The 15,901-nt window shown below is 44.5% G+C and overlaps 1 long non-coding RNA gene across 1 annotated transcript; it reads right to left on the bottom strand.

The window, feature by feature from the left end:
* Nucleotides 1–8,485: 8,485 nt before the first annotated feature.
* Nucleotides 8,486–12,800, bottom strand: LOC116420881. The gene is made up of 3 exons (XR_004231335.1): nt 12,725–12,800; nt 10,276–10,397; nt 8,486–9,892 (listed from the first exon to the last, which is right to left on the bottom strand). It is a non-coding gene; the product is annotated as an uncharacterized LOC116420881 (long non-coding RNA).
* Nucleotides 12,801–15,901: the final 3,101 nt, after the last annotated feature.

The raw sequence follows: 15,901 nt of genomic DNA, 5'->3' as shown, positions 1-15,901 counted from the left end.
TAGTCCTTGGGCATAACTAATCTCTCTGGCTTTTGTCTCTATCCAGAAAGTCTCTCTGGCAAGCTCTGCATTTAGCCCATTTTTGATTCTCTTCAGGGAACATTCACACCTGCTCCTAACCAAGCAAAAAACATGGTTATAACATGACATAAATGGACACCGACTTCTGCTCTGATGTCTCATTAGGGCGTGAAGGAGATCTTGGGTTCTCAAAGGTTCTGCCGGTAGTATATAAGTTCTGGCAAGGTTCTATTTCTTTCTCTTTTTTTGACTTCCTTTTTTATTATAGCTTTTTATTTACAAGCTATATGCATGGGTAAAGGTTCTATTTCTTGAAAAATCGTTGAGAATGGTCCCAGTGACCTTGGGAATGCCCTAGCTAAATAGAGAGAAGCTTGTTACCAGTGATTCATGAAGGAAAATATAAAATAATTTCATCCTGTGTAGCCCTCTTTCCTCCCCCAGTGACAGCAGCAGAGTAACAGAATGGGAAAGCAGATTCTAAAAATCCCCATTTTTAGACTCTCTATAAAGTAACTTAGCTGTTAGTAGTCTAATGTGAGCTATTTGTGTAGGGATCAATAAGTGGACTGACATACCCCTGGAGGAAGTGAATTGGGTCCATCTTTTCATTCTCTCTACTAGTGAAATAAAAAGATAGAAAAGAATTATGGTTCATAACTCAGAGGGTTTTTTTCCCCCTGTTCTTCTAAGCTGCTAGAGCCCTTTTCTCTAAAGTTACCTTTTGTTTGTTTGGCATAAATCTTATATGTATCTAATTATTTACCTCTGGTCCCCCCGTTTGAATGTAAGCTCCCCGAAGGCAGGGACTGGTTTATTTTGGTCTTAGCATCCTCAGTGCCTAGAATAGCATCTGGCTCTCGGCATGCAATTAATAATTTCCAGTTGTTCTGTTGAACCAAGGGCAACAAGAGACATCTTTTCGTGGAATAATTAGACATCTCATCTTGCAGTTCTCATGGTGAATATTTGTAAAAAGACCATCAGGAAAATAATTGCAGCTTAGGCACCAATATCCACTGCAGAAAAATGAATGAGGGGGTAAAGAAATTCTATGAGCAATTCAGTAAGATGTTACCAATTAAATCATTATAACCTTTAAGACTTGGCAATTTAAGTACAAAGGTAGGCACTGGGGAGGGTGGAGAAGAATATGTTGGAAAATATGGTTCAGAAGTAAGAAAGAAAAGAGACCCAAGACTTAGCATTCACACAGATGCTTTGTGCCTGTGCCTGATGAGTACTGGCTTGGAAAAGGGAGTCGGGAGGTAGTTGCCACGAGAAGCACCGAATGACATCATGCAAAAATGAAATTGATATTATCTTGGCAGACGGGAAACAACTGGATTCCAAAACTGGAGTCATCCCTGCCTTGCAGAAATGACTCGAGTCTAGTCTGGCCACTGACTTAAAAGAATAACGATCAAAATCAATGCTAAATTAGAAGACAAGATAAAAATCAGAACTACAGTCTTGCTACCCAATCTGACACATACACTGATACCCTACCAGCAATTATGGAGCCAGAATTCAGGATGCGTCATTAAACTCCAACCTGACATTCAAACAGACGACTCATGCAGAAAAGCAGCAAACAGTTAAATAAAAAGACATTGTTGCAGCCTCCTGCTGGGTCCGAAGAAAGCTTCACCAATGTGAACGAGTTGTCACAATGGGGAGGTCAAACGAGCCTAGAAACCTCCTTGGCCAGCAAACGCCATGTACAGCAAGTTTATATATGTGTGTGTATGTGTGTAATAGATATGTAATTGGCATATGTACACAGTTTTTTGTTTGTACATAGCTATTTGCATGTTATTAGGTTGTGAACTTCTTAAGAATTAATGTTGTCATTTTCAGTCATATCTGACTCTTCTGACCCCCATTTGGAGTTTTCTTGGCAAAGATATTGGAGTGATTTATCATTTTCTTCTCTAGCTCATTTCACAGATGAGGAAACTAAGACAAATAGGATGAAGTGACTTGCTCAGGGTGACTTAGCTGGTAGGTATTTGAGACTAGATTTCAACTCAGGTCTTCCTGATTCTAGACCCACTTTATCCACCGTGACTCCAAGCTGCCCTTCTTAAGAGTAAGGGTTGTCTTTTGCCTTTCTTTGGATCCTCAGCACTTAGCAGAGTACCTGGCATATATAGGGACCTAACAAATGTTTGCTAACTAATTAACCGAGTGAATTAGCAAGATCATCTCATAACAGTAAGAAGTGATGAAAAGAAAGGGCAAGGGGGCAGAAACTCAACTAAGCCAGCTCATTATCAGGATATTTAAGGAGAAAACTACAAGGAAAACAACAAACAGGCAAAAAAAAGAAAGAAACTATCTGCTCAATAGTTATTCTTTTAAAATAGGATTTTATTTTCCCAATCAGGCAGAAAGGCGATTTTTAATATTAATTTAAAAAATGAGTTCCAAATTTTCTTCTGCCCCTCCTAAGACAAGCAATTTGACATAGGCAGGTCAAATCTATGCAATCATATAAAACATTTCTATATTAGTCATGTTGTGAAAGAAGAAACAGACTAAAAAGGCCCATAAAAAAACACCATAAAGCAAAAATACGGTTTCAGTCTACATTCAGACTCCATCAGTTCTTCCTCTGGATTTGGATAGTATTTTTCATTATAGTCCTTTTGGACTTATCTTGGACCATTGTATTACTAAGTCATCTGTGGATGATTATTGTACGATATTCTCCTGTTTCTACTCACTTCACTCAGCGACGGCTCATGTAAATCTTTCCAGGTTTTTTCTGAAATCATTTTACTCATCATTTCTTATGGCATAATAGTATTCCATTATGTTCATATACCACAACTTGTTCAGTTATTCCCCAGTTGACGGACATCCTCTCAATTGGAAATTGATGGAAAAATCTTCGCCATCAAAAGAGAGCCGCTACCAATATTTTCCTACAGAAGATCCTCTCCCCCCCTTTTTTAATCTCTTTGGGATACAGGCCTGGTAGTGGTATTAGTGGATCAAAGGGTATGCACAGTTTGCCCTCAAAGCTTGGGAGATATCAATGCTTGGGAAAATATCAAGGAAGTTATTACTCCCAGAAAAAGGCAATTCATTGAATATAGAGTTCAAAAGGAAGGGGTGAATGGTAAGGTCCTTCAGATGCTCCCGTTCGTAAATGTCATTGTGCTGATTTTATTATACTGCAGAACATTTCAAAGACTGCAAAATGAGATCCACCATCACTCAGAAGATTTTGACTGGCCTATTTTCCCTGTACTCCCCTTCTCCAACACAAGTGGCAGAAGAATACTTGTTGGCCAGACCGAGCTGTCATATGGACAACCCATAGAGAAGGCTGATTAGAACACGTACTATGCATTATAGAAACTATCGGGAGAAAGAAGGCAATGGTTTGTATTTGAGAAATCACGCAGTACTTTTTTTTTTCATAATTATAACTTTTTGTTGACAGAGCCCATGCCTGGATAATTTTTTACAACATTATCCTTTGCACTCACTTCTGTTCTGACTTTTCCCATCCCTCCCTTCACCTCCTCCCCCAGATGGCAAGCGGTCCTATACACGTTAAATATGTTACAGTATATCCTAGATACAATATATGTGTGCAGAACCGAACAGTTCTTTTGTTGCACAGGAAGAATCGGATTCAGAAGGTCGAAATAACCCGGGAAGAAAAACAAAAATGCAAACAGTTTACATTCATTTCCCAGTGTCCTTTCTTTGGGTGTAGCTGCTTTTGTCCATCATTGGTCAATTGAAACTGAGTTAGCTCTTCTCTTTGTCGAAGAAATCCACTTCCATCAGAATACATCCTCATACAGTATCGTTGCTGAAGTGTATAATGATCTCCTGGTTCTGCTCATTTCACTCAGCATCAGTTCCTGTAAGTCTCTCCAAGCCTCTCTGTAGGACGAATACAGAACAATATTCTTACTGGTCATTTCTTACAGAACAATAATATTCCATAACATTCACATGCCACAATTTACCCAACCATTCTCCAATTGATGGGCATCCATTCATTTTCCAGTTTCTAGCCCCTACAAACAGGGCTGCCACTAACATTTTGGCACATACAAGTCCCTTTCCCTTCTTTAGTATTTGTTTGGGATATAAGTCCAGCAGTAGCACCACAAAGTACTTTTAATGACCCTCCTTCACCCAGCTTTTCCCTGAAACAGATCTTATTTAAAAATATCAGTCTCTAGTGCTGGTATATAACCACAAAGCATGGAACAATAGCAACAATAATAAGTGTTTATATATTTCATTGAGGTTTGCAAAGAACTTTGCATGTATATGTACATGTAATTTTAAATTTTATTAAAACTTTTTATTTACAAAACATACGCATGGGTAATTTTTCAACTTTGACCCTTGCAAAACCCTCTGTTCCAAATTTTCCCCTCCTTCCCCCGACCCCCTTCCCTAGCTGGCAGGTAGAACAATACGGGTTAAATATGTTACAATATATGTTAAATCCAATGTATGCATACATATTATACAGCTATCTTGCTGCACAAGAAAAATCAGATCAAGCAAAAAACTGAGAAAGAAAACAAAATTCGAGCAAACAACAGAGTGAGAATGTTGTGTTGTGAACCACATTCAGTTCCCACCGTCCTCTCTGTGAGTGTAGATGGCTCTCTTCATCACTGAACAGTTGGCGCCGGATTAAATCATCTCATTGTTGAAGAGAGCCACGGCCATTGATCATCACATAGTTCTGTTGTTGCTGTGGATGGTGATTGCCTGGTTCTGCTCAGGAAATAGATTTTCTCTCTTCCCAATAATGTAAATAATTGCTATTATTATCTTCATTTTACAAATGAGGAAACTGAGGCAGAGAGAAGCTAAGTAAGGGACTTGCCCAAGGTCACACAGCCAGTAAGTGTCTAGGGCCAGATTTGAAATCAGATCTTCCTGATTCCAGCTCTCAGGCTTGAACCATCTAGCTGCCTCTAATACACAGGTGATACACAGTCTCCAAAATCCACATCACCCAAAGGGGCAGTGGAGAGACGTAGTGGTCATGTGGTTGATTGCAACTAGTCACCAGTAATGAATTATGAAAGGAAAGCTGCATAAAGGTTTTATCCCAGGAATATAAGATTGTAAAAGCTGGTCCAGTCTTATAGGGAGATTAGGAGATAACCAATGAATATGTGTGTTTTGTTGACATTTTAAGACAATCGAGGAAGGCCCCAGCAAGGACAGACCACCTTCCTCCCGCTTCTGCGAAGGCTTTATGGAGGACATTGCCAAGAACTGTTCTTGATGAGAGGGTGGGCCGCTATTTGTACCTCGGAGGGAGTTTTAACATTCATGACATCCCATATTCATCGATATATAGGAACACGCGTGGACTTGTGCTTACCAATGCTGGCCACAGAGCTGAGGTGGACAGCTCATGTGAACTCAGTGTCTGGGTTCTGGCTGGTGCAGTATCCCTTCTCGAGCCCCATTTTCTTTGTGGCGTCTCCCACTGGTAGCTCCTTTGCTACCATGGCTACCAAGACCCTGGACGATTCTCATCCTGGTGTTTTGCCCCTTTGTTCCCCACCCCCCATCCCTGCTCATCTCCAATTAATACCTTAACTTTAAGTGCTGGAAAAGTCTTAATTATTTTCCAGTGGTGCTGTGCCATGAGCCTATGGGATCATGGTAAAGTGACACTTATCCCTCTCCTTTCCATTTTCATTGGACATATAGTACCAGACAAAATGTTCCGTGAGGTATGAAAAGAAAACTTGTACTGTCAAAGAAGGCTCATGGAAGGCTTCCTGGAGGAGGTGGCATTGGAGTTGGACATTTAAAGGAGGGGTAAGAATTTAACAGGCTAAGAGGAAGAAAGGAAATCGAGGATTATTATACTATACTGCTTCTGAAACTTGGCGATGAGTGGGGGAAAGATTATTCCTTCTACTCCTACACACATCCCCTCCCCTCAACTGCTCCATAAGCGCCTCAGGCTCTGTACTTTTCTCTGGAGTCATAGGAAATGGTGGATGATGGAGACAGGTCTGGAAACTGATGGGAGGAAACAATAGAGATCTTGGGCAAAGAGACCTTGATATGAGCCCACCTTGGATGCTTCCTATTGGAAGATTTTTTTTAACCAACTCTCTTCTGATTTAAAAACCACTTAGAGGATCGGGTCAGCCTATTATGTAAGCACTGAGCCCATGGGGAAGACCTTAGAAATGGCAAGGCAGCCAGAGTAGGGGACGTGGGTCCCGGAACCTCTGTTTATTCTGCTATCATATGGTGGGTTTGGGCTCTACGGAAGGTTCCATCCAGCTTTAAGTTCAATTAAACATATTCCCTGTAGCCTTTGCGTAATTTGGAAAACACGACAATCTTAGAAAATGGCTGTTTTATGAAGATTCTAATGTCTTAGGAGTCTAAGATCCTAGAGTTCTAAAGTTTTAAGGCAACTGGTGGAACAGTGGATAGAAAGCAAGAGTCAGAGCTTGAGGTCTAATCTAGCCTCACACTCTGACCTTAAATAAGTTTCCTCAGTTGTAAAATGGGGATAATAATAGCATCTACTTCTCAGAGCTGTTGAGGATCACGTGAGGTTTGTATACCGTGCTTAACACAATGTCTGTCATATAGTAGGTACTATATCTATCTATTTATATCTATCTATCTATCTATTTCTTCCCTTCTTCTCACTCTTAATATAAGGTTAGATCTTAATATTCTGAAGTCCTAATTGTACCATCCCCTCTGTGCTGCCCCTAACATATTCTGAAGTTGGGTTGCCAGAGATCAGCTGCCGCTTCCAAGTTATAGATCCACAATCACAAAACTGTAACTCATGAGTCCCTATAAGTGAGCTTCATTTTAACAACCAACCAGAAGACACTTTAAAGTAAAGGCATTACCAAGCTAATATAAGAATAGTAGCTACAAAACATTCCCATAATAAACCTGGGATTCACCTCCTCCTATACCTCATGATAACTCTCAGGATCGGAGTTAAAGGGTTTCTTTGGGGGATTATACTTCCTAGAGACTTATCCAATCAGGCTGTGAGAAACTTTCTTTACCCAATAAAATGAGTTTTCTCAGAATCTTGCTATGCCAGAAATGTCAATCTGAATCTTCTGCAGAAGAACAGCCTCTACTTGGTGTTAGGAGACTTGGGATTCTCACCCAGCTCTGCCCTAGGTGCATCCCTGCCCCTCTGGGATGCTGAAGTTCTTCTATTATAGCTTAGGATAATAACCACGTTTTTCTAAACGAGCCCTGCCCCAGGTCTTCCCCATCCTCCTCATCAATACTTCAGAAGAATACAGTGTGAGCAGTGTGGATACTACTTCTCTTGCCTTAGGTCCCAACTCTTGCACTTCTCAGGAGATGGTAATTGTCAAGAGACATGGGGTTTTATGGAGAAACATGTGCCTTGGAGCCCAAAAGAACCCAGAGTTTCAATCTTATTAGCATAACAAGCGATGATAAGATAGGCAAGTTGCTTTTTATCTTTGAGCCTTACTTTCTTCATCTGTAAAATGAGACTAAGCATAGTTTTTATAACTACTCCATAAGTTTCAAAGCAATTTGTAAACTTCACCATATTTTTAAAATGTCATATATTACTATTATCTTAAGATGGGCAAAATTCTGGGCATGAAACTCAGTGGACGAGGACATCAGTGAGGGATGGAATGGGAGTATGACCATCAAGCTGAAGTGGGAGGGCTATCCAAGATCATCTGACCCAGCCCTGAGGTTGACTTGTCCAGGGCCACATGGGTAGTCATTGACAGAGCCAGGATATGGACCCAGATCCAAAGCCAGCATACCGTGGTGCCCCTTACAATCATAATGCCCTGTGTTGATTTAATCCAATGCCCACAGTCCTTTTTTCTGGGTGCAGATGGCATTTTCTGTCCAAAATCTATTGGGATCATGGAACTACTGAGAAGAACGAAGTCTTTTATAGTTAATTATCACCCATTCTCGTTATAATTGTGTACAATGTATTCCTGGTACTGCTTGTTTCACTCAGCATCAGTTCAAATAAATCTTTCCAGGACTTTTGAAAAAAAACAATCAATGCCCTCCAGTCATGAAGCACCTTATGGCTGGAGGAACACTTTCTTCACTAAGGCTGTACATGCAAATCAGGCAAAAAAAAAAGATTATTACTCTGATTTACAGGGAAGGAAACTGAGTCACAGAGAATTACCCTCTGTTATGTGACGTAGAATCAGGACAGGGCTCCAGCTTATACCTTCTGGCCTGGAGACATCAGCACCCTTTCCTTTAGGACCCACTTCTCAGGATGAGACAAACACTGGTTGTGAGGAATGATGGGAAGCACTGAATGCTTATAAAGCATTTCACATTAATTACCTCTCTTGGCCCTCCCCACCACTTCCTCACCCAGCTCTGACTTGTCCTGAGTCCCTGATTCTCTGACCAGTGAGGAGGGGGAGAACCAACGGGTGGGGGTGGGAGGAGGGATAATGGATCACCACCTGCAAGAGTAGCTCCTGAATGAGTTAATGGAAGGGGATATGGTGTATGTGAGGTCAAACACCTTGCAGGCCAGTTAGGAGATTGACATTATACATGGACCTGACCATCAAAGTCTTTTCCATCCCTCTCCTCTCTCGGTCACCCCTCTTGCCCTCGGGTCTGGGTATTGCTGAGGCCGGGGCTGGTTCCGTCCAACTCCTGGCTTCTCCCAGGTCTGTAGCCCAGGTCTGGCCCAGCTGAGCTCCTTTTCTGTCCATTCTTGGGTAGGGGCCATGCCCTGAGGGACCAAAACCATTCCAAACTCCAGGAAAGTGGGGGACAAAGTGGGAGCCATCGGCAAGTTAGCTGAGCAGAGCCTAAATTCAACTCAATTCCATTTGTTTAATTCATTTGATTGGATTCCACAAACATTCAAGGTCCTGCTACTCTCTGTAATGGTTACATAAGGATACAGAGATGAAACAGAAAGAGACCTTGCCTTGGAAAAGCTTAGATTCTCGTCTGGGAGACAAGGCACCGGAATCCCGGGATGGGGAGCTCGAGCGGGCTGTTCCCAATCGGGTTGCATTTTTCAATCAACCTGATGAAAAGCCAGCATACGGGCCAGCCATCGGTTGGGGTCCTGCTCCTGGAGCCTGGCCATGAGCACTGGGGCCTTGCTGCTGTGACATCCAAGATGATCAGCTGGGACTCGGGAGAATGAGCCCTCGCTGGAGCCACCCCTCTTCTCCAGGACCTCGGACCCCTCTCTGAGGCACTTTGTACCCCGGCTCCCACTGGCAGATTGGATCTTCAGCCAGTAGTTGCCTACATCTGGCTTCAGAGTTCTTTCTCTCAAGGGAATGGGATTTATGATCCTGTGGCTCAGAGCCCCAAGCAGTGGCTCCCCAATATCAATTAACCACTTGTCATTTGCTAAATTTTACAAAGGGAGTATTTACCAAGAAAGCGTGGTGAGCATAAAAGCAGGGCGTGTAGACTCACTTTTTAAGAGGTTGACATGAAATAGCCCTTCCCCCAACACAATGTGGGGCCCATTTTCCACCCCACAGACACACAAGGATCCTGAGGAGAAAGGGCTCAAGCTTCTAAAACACTGGTAAATAGAACATGTGTCCGAGGGGGATGTTCTGGCTCTGGGGGCCTTTTCTCTCTTGCATCTCCACTGAGCTCCATCTGAATGTGACCGAGGGATGAATCGGTCCTCACCTTGCAGGTCAGGGTCTCAGGTGCTGGACCGATAGAGCCCGCTGCTCGTTAGGCTCGGTGGCCGTGGACAGACGCCGGAGCCAGTCGCTAGAGCTCGGATCATTCTTTGGACCTTTCAAAGCTCACAAGGTCGTAGACTGGTCCATTCTGTCTCTGGCAACTCAGTCATCTGGGATTGGGAAAGAATAAACAACAGAAAAAATGGTGTCCATGTGGTGGCCGTGTGTGTACACGCATGTGTGTGTACTTTGTGTGTGTATGTGTGTCTTCTGTGTATGTGCATCCTATGTGTGTAGTATGTATGTACTCTGTGCATATATGTGTATTCTGTGTGGGCCGTGTGTATGTGTACTCTGTGTGTGCTCTGTGTGTGCTCTATGTGTGTACTATAGCTGTACTCTGTGGGGGTACTGCGTGTGTGTAATCTGTGTGTATTGTGTGGGTGTGGGGGCTGTGTGTATGTGTGTTGCATGTGTCTGTGTGTACATACGTGAGCTCTGTGTGTACTCTGTGTGTGTGTGCGCGCTAGCACATGGAACCTCACTCACTCACCGGGATATGTTGGGGAAGAGCTCAAGACCTTGGTGGGTCTCCTGCCTCAGTCCTCCTGGTTCCGGGAGACTCCTCGTCCCTCCGCACACATCCGTGGCCCCTCAGTCGCTTGGGGCTGGGACCTGGAGAGTCGCGGGTGGGAGGATCAGGGGACCGAGGGCTCCGCCTCCGTGCCACCAGAGAGAGGCTCCCACGGACAAGGCGGGGCACTCCTTGTACATGAAGGCAGGAAACCTGGGTTTGAATCCAGGCCCTGACACTTAATAGTCAACAAGCATTTAGTAAACACCTACTGTGTGCAAGGCACTGTGTCAAGATCTGAGGATACAAAGAAAGGCAAAACACAGTCCCTGCCCTCAGAGTTTACACAGGGGTGAGGGGGAGAGATTGGGCACAAGAGGTTTGGGGGGAGGCATCCAGCCAGAAGGAGACTCGCAGGGGAATGGCAAGTGAAGAGAAGGACGTCTTGGGTACCTTCCTTAATGGAGATCCTTCCAGGAAGAGTTTTCAGTTCTACCTTGCCTTCAGGGGGCTCTGCCTTGCCATTGGGGTCTCTGTCTTGCCTTCAGGGGGCTTCACTTTCCCATCAGGGAGCTCTGTCTTGCCATTGGGGGATCTGTCTTGCCAATGGGGTCTCTGCCTTGCCATCAGGGCTTCTGCCTTGCCATCGTAGGCTCTGCCTTGCCATCGGAGGCTCTGCCTTGCCTTCAGGGGACTCCACTTTCCCATCAGGGCTTCTGCCTTGCCATAGGGGACTCTGTCTTGGCATCGGGGACTCTGCCTTGCCATCGGAGGCTCTGCCTTGCCATCGGAGGCTCTGCCTTGCCATCAGGGGCCCTGCCTTGGCATTGGGAGCTCTGCCTTGCCATTGGGGGCTCTGCCTTGCCATCGGAGGCTCTGCCTTGCCATCAGGGGCCCTGCCTTGGCATTGGGAGCTCTGCCTTGCCATTGGGGGCTCTTCAGGGGCAGAGGGCACAGGAGATACGAGGGCCAGGGCTAATGTGATCCTGTAGGATCCTGGGACACGATGGAGACCATCATGGATGGACCAGGGTGGAAAGCAAAGGGACTGGCCCTGTGCTTTACTTTGAGAGGGAACTCTCAGAAGAAAAAAATTCTCTCTAACTAAAACTAAATTAAGTTTTGTAAAACTTAATGAATTGTAGAACTGGACCTGATAATTACATTGTAAATCCAGCTCAAGATTGTAGACAGCCTTGATAAAAAAGTTGGGAGGCGCATTTTGGGGTTAGGGAAATGAGCTTATCCTTTGTATCTGGGAGCTCCCAAGTACTCTAAGGTACCTAGGTGGAGTTACAGCTCCGTGTGGCCCCTGGGCAATTCTTAATTTGTCTGCCTTGGTTTCCCCACTTGTAAAATGGGAATAGTACTCTCTCCTCCGATCCAGGTTTGATGTGAGAATTAAATGAGATAATACTTCCGAAGTATTTAGCACTTAGGTACTAGATAATAGTTGCTCCCTTCCCTCATCCCTCCTTCCCTATGCTAGAGAGTACCTGCTCCAGCCCCAAGACAACGGAGGGCAGAATGTGGGGGCTCTGGGTGGGAGTTATAACTGTTGGCAGGGAAAGTTCTGGAGAGCTGGGGTGGAGGTGGGGTGGAGTGTTTATGGGGCTGATTCAATCACGTTTGAGGCAAAGCCCCCAACTAGCTCTGAGGGGGGAAGGGGATGAAGCATTTTCCCATCCGACCATTGGTTGATCGCAGATGCTTTGGTGACCAATGCCGCCCCCTGAGGGAGGGTCACGTCCCACTCTGTCTTATGGCACAGAGCCTCAGATCTCTCTGTGTGGGGAGTGGGGTGCGCTAACGGGTCAGAGCAAACACAGGAAGGAAAGAGGGCAGAATGAGGAGTCGGAGGCCCTGGGTTCAAATTCTGGCTGCCTCTGTGAAACTCAGCTAACCCATTCCCCCTCTCTCTGGGATCAGTTTCCCGATCTGTAAAATGGAATGGATCAGCCCTCTCCAGGGCCCCTTCCAAGTCCAATTGTTGTAGTGAGGGGTAAGACATGACAGTCTAAATGGCATCTCATTAAGATGGCGCCCGTTGAGTGGGAGGGGAGAGGGGAAACAGGAGGTGGTAGAAGCGCTAAGCTTCAGAGCCGGGCCTTCTCTCCTCGAGCTCTTCCCAGCCCAATTATTTCTGAGTTTATGATCAGCAGATGAAAAGAGCGAGTTTTCCAAACCATAGGGGCTGGTTCCAGGGAAAGAGCGGAGGAGCCTCTCCTTTCCGATGATTTGTGCCCAATTAATGAGGCATTAAAACAAGTCAGTGGGAATATTGTACGAACTGAGAGTCCGGACGAAAGATAAACAGCTATAAACATTTCCAGAAAGATGTCAGCCGTCTAAAATAACAGACTCTCTCCAGATATTTATCAGAAGGGGACAGGAGGGACGAGCCAGCTCCAGATGGCTGGCTGCTTACATGAAAGGCGGAGGGGCTGGGCCAGGCCTGGAGTTCTGCCTGGAGTCCGATGATGGAGAAGAGCCGGCAGCGGTCAGCTCGAGCTGGGTTCTCTGGGAAACGGGCGGGGGTGGGGAGCCCTGCCCTCCGGAAGATGCTCGCACCCGGACCGAGAGGCTGGAGGGAAGGGACCTTAACACTGAGGCTGGAGATGACATTGGAAAGGCAGTGAGGAAATCGGGCTGAAAGTCCCAGGTCTGGGATGTAAGCAGAGCCTCTGTAGCTGCCCAACACCTTGATTCCCTGAAATTTTTCTGTAAAATATGGGGATTGGACAAAATTATCTCTAAGGCTTCCTTCCAGCTCTGATAGCCCCTGTTCTAAGGCCCTCCCAGCTCTGACATCCCCTGTTCTAAGGCCCTTCCTAATTCTGGCATTGGTTTTTTGTTTGTTTGTTTGTTTTGTTTTGTTTTGTTTTTTGCTGAGGTGACTGGAGTTCAGTGACTTGCTCAGGGTCCCACAGCTAGGAAGTGTTAAGTGTCTGAGACTAGATTTAAACTCAGGTTCTCTTGACTTCAGGGCTGGTGCTGTATCCACTGGGCCACCTATCTGCCCCCTGACAGTCCTTGTTCTAAGGCCCCTCCCAGCTCTGACATCCCCTTACCATTTCTTCTTTTCTCTGATTCCTGATCTTAGCCCAATCCCACCATGGTCCTCCTTTGTCCAAGGCTGGTAGTGCTGGGATAAACGATAGGTGGGATTTCAGGAGGGGCCTCTAACTCCTCCTCACACCCCCGGATCTTACCTTTCACCTTCTCTGAAACTGCTTTTCTTCGGTCCCTTCCCAAGTCATTTACTCTGGGTGCACCTGCCTGCTCAGCTATTTTAATGTTTGGAAAGTGATGAGTATTGTATACCACACGTATAACAAAACCCATAAAAACCATGTGATTCTATCAATAGATTCAGAAAAACCTCTTGACAAAATACAATGGCTGTTTCTGTAAGAAAAAAAATGAAAATAAAAACAGGAATCAATGGGTTTCTCCTTCATATGAAAAGCTGTATCCTTCTAAAACCAGGAGCAAGAATACAAATCATAACACAATGGAACAGGCTACTAGGAGAAGCTCCACTGCATAGAGGGCTGAGCCTGGAATCACGAAGACTCAAGTTCAAATGTGGCCCCAGACACCTCCTAGCTGGGTGACGCTGGGCAAGTCACTTCATCCTGTTTGCCTCAGTTTCCTCATCAGTAAAACCAGCCAGAGAAGGAAACGGCAAAGCACTCCAGTGTCTTTGCCAAGAAAGCCCCAAATAGAGTCAGAAATGACTGAACAACAACATAATGTTACCATTAGTATTTGATACAGTTTGGGAAGTGTTTGCTACAGCAGCAGGACAGGCGGAAGAAACTGAAGGAGTACTTGATGAGGCAACAAACCATCACCAGTCTGCGATGATTATTATGCTCAGAGAACTCAAAAGATTCATTGAAACACAAGTTGAAACAGTTACCATCTTCAAAAAAGTAGCAGGATACACAATAACTCCCCCTCACCTCCCAATCAGGGCAGCTAAGGGGCACAGAGCACCGATCTAGACTCAGGAAGTCTGAGTTCAAATCTAGCCTCAGACACTTACTAGTTGTGTGACCCTGAGCAAGTCACTTCACCCTGTCTGCCTCAGTTTCCTCATAGAAAATGAACTGGCAAAGGAAATGGCAAACCACTCCAGTGGCTGCCAAGAAAACCCCCAATGGAATCATGAGAAGTCGACGTGACTGAAATGATTGAACGACAATCCCACCCCACGATCAATAGCTTTTCTGTAGAATATCCACAAAAAGCAAGAAGAGAGAGAAATGTCATCTAAAATAACTAGAGGTTGCACAAAATAACCGGAAGCCCATTTATCAAGACACACGTAGGAATTAGGTGAATATTTCCATTTTAACAGAGATTGTTGCTCTTCATTCATTGCTGCATCTGACTCTTCGTGACCTCACGGAGCTTAGCACATCAGGCCCTTGTCTCCTTCCCTACCTCCCCAAGTCTGTTCAAGCTCATGCTCACCGTTTCCATGACACTCTCCATTTCAAACTCCGCCATTCTTGTTTCCTTTTGCTTTTCATCTTTCTCAGCATTAGGGGCTTTTTCCAATTTCTTATGCTATCGACAAAAGTATTCAAGCTTCGACTCCAGTGTTTGATCTTCCTGTGAATAGCCTGAATCCATTTCTTTAAGTATCGATTGATTTGATCTCCTTTTTGTCCAAAGGACTCTCAAAAGTCTTTTCCACAATTCAAAAGCATCCATCCTACAGCACCTCAGGTTTTCTTCCAGTCCAACAGATTATTCCTACTGGAAAAACCACAGCTTTGACTTGCTGGACCTTTGTGGGCAAGGTGATGTCTCTGCTTTTTAGTATGTCATCCAGATTTCCATAGTTTTCCTTCCAAGAAGTGAGTATCTTTTAATTTCATGGCCACAGTCACCATCTACAGTGATCTCTGAACTCGAAAATATAAATTTTGACCCTGATTCCAGTTTTTCTCTTTTTTTTTTTTTTGCTGGGAAATGATGGGACAAGTTGCTAAGATCTTAGTTTTTTTTTAATGTTAAGCTTCAGGCCGGCTTTTACGCTCTCCCTTTGTGCACTCTGATCAAGAGGCTTCCTAAGTCTTCACCTTCTACTTTCAGAGTGGTATCATCTTTATATCTGAGATCATTGCTATTTCTTCTGCCATCTTAATTCCAGTTTTTGATTCATGCATCCTGGCAGTTGCCAACTTTCTGCATCTAAGTTAAATAAATAAGGTGATAGCATACAGCTTTGCCACACTCCTTTCCCGATCTTAAACCATGAAAAATAAAGAAATCTAAATAATTAGAGAAATCTTAAGTGCTCAGAGTTGGGTCATGTCAACCACAGTAGGTACCTGAAATATGTCCAAAACTGAACTCATCATCTTTCCTCCTAATCTTATCATCTTTTTTTTTTTTGGCTGAGGCAATTGGGGTTAAGTGACTTGCCCAAGGTCACACAGCTAGAAAGTGTTAAGTGTCTGGGGCCAAATTTGAACTCAGGTCCTCCTGACTTTGGGGCTGTGCTCTATCCACTGTGCCACCTGGCTGCCCCCTTAACTTCTTTTTTACTGTTGAGCAAACCACCTCCTCAGCACACAGACTCTCAGCC

The sequence above is a fragment of the Sarcophilus harrisii genome, chromosome 1, assembly GCF_902635505.1.
Source record: "Sarcophilus harrisii chromosome 1, mSarHar1.11, whole genome shotgun sequence".
Taxonomy (NCBI): domain Eukaryota; kingdom Metazoa; phylum Chordata; class Mammalia; order Dasyuromorphia; family Dasyuridae; genus Sarcophilus; species Sarcophilus harrisii.
The sequence above is the reverse complement of the archived record's forward strand: the minus strand, read 5'-3'. Positions and strand labels throughout refer to the sequence as shown.